Source organism: Mytilus californianus, unplaced genomic scaffold (assembly GCF_021869535.1).
Source record: "Mytilus californianus isolate M0D057914Y unplaced genomic scaffold, xbMytCali1.0.p SCAF_15, whole genome shotgun sequence".
Classification (NCBI taxonomy): domain Eukaryota; kingdom Metazoa; phylum Mollusca; class Bivalvia; order Mytilida; family Mytilidae; genus Mytilus; species Mytilus californianus.
In genome coordinates, this window is record NW_026262637.1 from 19156310 (window position 1) to 19161616 (window position 5307).

Below are 5307 nucleotides of genomic sequence, written 5' to 3' on the forward strand. Positions count from 1 at the left end.
TGTCTCGCTTTTGCGACAAAAGTCGCAGGCTCAACAAAAACCATGTGTCAAGGTATTTTTCACATTATCCAGTAGCAAGAGGCTGTCAGAGTGACAGCAAACCGGATTTTCCTGCAGAGGTCGAACCCTGAACAGTTGAGCAAGTATGGACACAACATTTAAGCTTAAAACAGCTATGAATTTGGATTATGATTGAATATTAGACACAGCATAGGTTTGTGACACAAAATGAATGTGGTCAAAGAACTGAAAAATTTGAAATCGGACATTTACCTATTATGGTCCAATATCCAAAATCACATTGTACTTTGTTAGAATCAGCATATCAAAGAACCCTAAGAATTCAATTTTTGATGAAATCAAACAAAAGTTTAATTTAGGACCCTTTAGACCACAATGTGGTTTTAACTAATTAATAATGCAAATGAATACAGGTTTAGATTCAGCATTTCAAAGAACCCTATATATATTCAATCTATGTTGAAATCAAACACAGTTTAATTTTGGACCCTGATTTGAACCAACATGAAAACTGGCCCCAAAATCAGAAATCTAAATATATGTTTATTAATAGACAATATAAGCTTAGTTCGCATCATCAAAAAAAATAAATATATATAGCATTCAGAAAATTAGTTTATACAGAATAACAAACAAACCTACCACAAAATTCTTCAAGCAATTTACCGAAGAAAAGAAAAAAAAATCCAAAATGTCATTTATCATTTATACAACTTATCATTAATTATATTCAAAATGTCTAATAATGAACAGTAAATTTCAAACTATATTAATTTATACTGTCCTACAGAGCTTATCATCATCAACACTTAGGAAACAGAAAATTTCAAATAAATCTGTCACTCCAATTATAAATGTGTGATTGATATTTACCACATGCTTTCTTATCTGATAACAGGTGAAAATTATTTAAAAACACTTACTGTAATCAAACTTTATATATATAATTAATAGTTCCAAATATTTTTTCTTTCATTTGTCACAAACTAATATAGATCTGCAACTTATCTATCAATGTCAACAACTTTATCTACACAATGTTATGTAAAGAAATTTATCCTTTAATAAAAATAGATTATTACCTAATGACAATAATGCACAGCTGAAATGTCTCTCAGGCTTTACTGATCATTGATTTTATGTTGATAGTCCTAAATATAAAGCTTTACTACAAGTATCACATAAACTTAACATGATCCAAGAAAATGAGGCCAAGATCAGATAAACCAAACCGGAAATACATATACACCTTACAATCATTCCATACACAAAATATAGTTGATCTATTGCTTTTAGTTTCTAAGAAACAAACTTAACCAGGAAAATTTATCATTGACAAATGAACCATGAAAACGAGGTCAAGGTCAGATGAACCATGCCAGACAGACATGTACACCTTACAATCAATCTATGCATTAAATATAGTTGACCTATTGCTTATAGTATCGAAGAAACAAACTTAACCATGAAAATGAGGTCAAGGTCAGATGATACCTACCAGACAGACATATACACCTCACAATCATTCCATACACCAAATGTAGTTGACCTATTGCTTATAGTATTAGAAAAAAGACCAAAACACAAAATCTTAACACTGAGCAATGAACCGTGAAAATGAGGTCAAGGTCAAATAAAACCTGCCACACTGACATGTGCATCATAAAATATTTCCATACACCAAGTATAGTATTAGAAAAAAACACCAAAACACAATAAAATGCTCCGCTGGGCGCAGCTTGATACGCCGCAGAGGTCGAACCCTGAACAGTTGGGGCAAGTATGACACAAGTCACACAACATTCAAGCTTGATACAGCACTGAATTTGGATTGTGATTAAATATTTGACACAGCATCACCAATTTAAATTGGAAAATTTTAAAGAAAAAAAAAGGAAAAAAAGGGAAAAAAATCCCCCCCCCCCAATTTTTTGAACCCCCTTATGATTCATCACCCCCAAACTCAATCCCAGCCTTCCCTTTGTGGTATGGTACCTTTCAGTACAATTTCAGAGAGATCCATACACTTGAACACAAGTTATTGTCTGGAAACTAAAAAAATGCTTGATTTTTGGCCTCAAATTCCTAAACGTTTAGGGCAATTACCCCCAAACTCAAACCCAGCTTTCCCTTTGTGATATGGAATCTTGTAGTACAATTTCATAAAGATCCATACACTTACACACAAGTTATTGTCCTGAAACTAGAAAAATGCTTGTTTTTTGCCCCTTTTTGGCCCCTAATTCCTAAATTTTGAGGCAATTACCCCTACAATCAATCCCAGCCTTCCCTTTGTGGTATGGTACCTTGCAGTACAATTTCAGAGAGATCCATACACTTGAACACCAGTTATTGTCTGGAAACTAGAAAAATGCTTATTTTTGGCCCCTTTTTGGCCCCTTATTCCTAAACGTTTTGGGCAATTACCCCCAAACTCAATTCCTTTGTGATATGGAACCTTGTAGTACAATTCAGAAAGATCCATACACTTACACACAAGTTATTGTCCTGAAACTAGAAAAATGCTTGTTTTTTGCCCCTTTTTGGCCCCGAATTCCTAAATTTTGAGGCAATTACCCCTACAATCAATCCCAGCCTTCCCTTTGTGGTATGGTACCTTGCAGTACAATTTCAGAGAGATCCATACACTTGAACACAACTAATTGTCTGGAAACTAGAAAAATGCTTATTTTTGGCCCCTTTTTGGCCCTTATTCCTAAACGTTTTGGGCAATTACCCCCAAACTCAATTACTTTGTGATATGGAACCTTGTAGTACAATTCAGAAAGATCCATACACTTACACACAAGTTATTGTCCTGAAACTAGAAAAATGCTTGTTTTTTGCCCCTTTTTTGGCCCCTAATTTCTTAAATTTGGAGGCAATTACCCCCAAAATCAATTCCAGCATTCCCTTTGTGATATGGAACCTTGTGGTACAATGTCAGAGAGATCCATACACTAACACACAAGTTATGTCTGGAAGTTACAAAAATGCTTATTTTTGGCCCCTTTTTGCCCCCTAATTCCTTAACTGTTGGTACCATAACCCCCAAAATCAATCCCAACTTTCCTTTTGTGGTATTGAACCTTATGGTAAAATTTCATAGAGATCCATTCACTTGAACTAAAGTTAGAGTGCGAAAACCAATGTGTCTTCGGACAACGACGACGCCAACGTCATACCAATATACGACCGCAAATTTTTTTTGTGGTCGTATAAAAACTCAACTTTAACCACTGAACCATGAAAATGAGGTCAAGGTCAGATGACACCTGCCAGTTGGACATGTACACCTTACAATCATTCCATACACCAAATATAGTAGACCTATTGCTTATAGTATCTGAGATATGGACTTGACCACAAAAAACTTAACCTTGTTAACTGATCCATGAAATGAGGTCGAGGTCAGATGAAAACAGTTTGCCAGGCATGAGGACCTTGCAAGGTACGCACATACTAAATATAGTTATCCTTTTACTCATAATAAGAGAGAAATTAACATTGCAAAAAATATTCACTTTTTTTTCAAGTGGTCACTGAACCATGAAAATGAGGTCAAGGACAATGGACATATGACAGACGAAAACTTCATAACATAAGGCATCTATATACAAAGTATGAAGCATCCAGGCCTTCCAGTTTCTAAAATATAAAGCTTTTAAGAAGTTAGTTGACCCAGCCGTCGCCAGAACACTATCCCATGTCGAGCTTTCTGCGACAGAAGTAGCAGGCTCGACAAAAATGATATTTGCAAATCTGGACCCCAAACAGGATCAAGTAAAAATTAAACATTAACACACACAACAAAAATAAATAAAATACCACATAACAACTGTGACATCCACCTTCAAAACACACGATTTAAAAAAAATAGTTATAAAGAAATTTTTGATATTCATTGATATACTATCTATACATACCATTTCTGTTCAAAGGGAAATAACTCAATCATATAATAAATATCACTTTTGGCTACTGAAAGGTCTACAACTCAACGAGGAAAAGCTAAAATCCTGAAAATTGAACTCGACCTTCATTTAGTCACAGGAAACAACATATCTAAATTAGAAAACATTTCGTCAAAGCATTTTCATGTTAATGAACGGACACTGTTTGGCAGCCGCACGCCGTACATCCCCAAATCAATAACCGATTTTTCCTTCGAAAAATCCAGTTAAAAAAGAAAAGCAAAAATTTTGTCTAGAAAAGTTAGCTATTTTCCTATTAAACAAGGGGCAATACTCTTGAACAACATAACGGTTAATGAATTCGATCAATTCCAAAACCAAATATTTTGCAATTTTTTGCATTATCAAGAGGCATGACATTGGAAAGCCGAAATGAAATCATTCAATTTCCAAATGTGCTTATTGGTCTGCAACGTTTTCAAATTTCAAATGATTTGGTGGAGCATTAATCAAGTAATTTCGTTGGAACAATAAACGTAACATTTACCAAATTTAAAATGGACCCACGATAAATGGTCCCTAACAACATTTACAAATTTGGAATGGTGGAACCAAACAATTAGGTTCAATGTCCCTCAATCAAGGTTGACATAAGATGTATTGTGACGTTTCCTTTAGGTCCCTTTTGGTTATATAGCTTCTCCAGTATTCAAGTACATATAAACCCTTGGCTTTAAATCTTTTACGGTTTGCATGTTCCTGATGAAGGTTTTAAAATCCCGAAAAGCACCTCTGACACAAAAAATTTATACCTTGATACTTTAAATTATTTTCAAGAGGCATAACACCGGAACAATAGTGAAATTGGTCAAATTGGAAATGGTTCTATGTTTAGTGGTGTGTATTAAAAAAAAATTTCAAATGATTTGATGGAGGCTTATTCAAGATATTGTGAAGAAACATTTTGCTATTTCTGTGTTGTCGTGGTAAACAACTCTGGTCTAACAATAGTGAAATCTGTCAAACTAGAGCTGGGTGGGTATTTTATAGTGGTCCCTTAAAACATTTCTGAATTTCAAATGATTTGGTGGAAAGTAAAAGTTATTGATCAAGTTTGGCTTCAAGTGACCTATGTCTACAGAGGAAAGAACTTTTTAAAGTTTATATATAGTAAACAATGTTGGACAATGAATGCCAAATGATGGCTATCCACAGAACCTGAGCAAGGTGAGCTAAAATAGTTACACCTAAAACCTGTAAAAGGTCACAGGAGAGAAAAATATAGGTAATGTTGTGTTTATTTTGGGTTTTTTTTTTTTTTTATGAAAATCCTCAATCTATCAGTGATTTTCTAGAACTAAAAACAAATCAA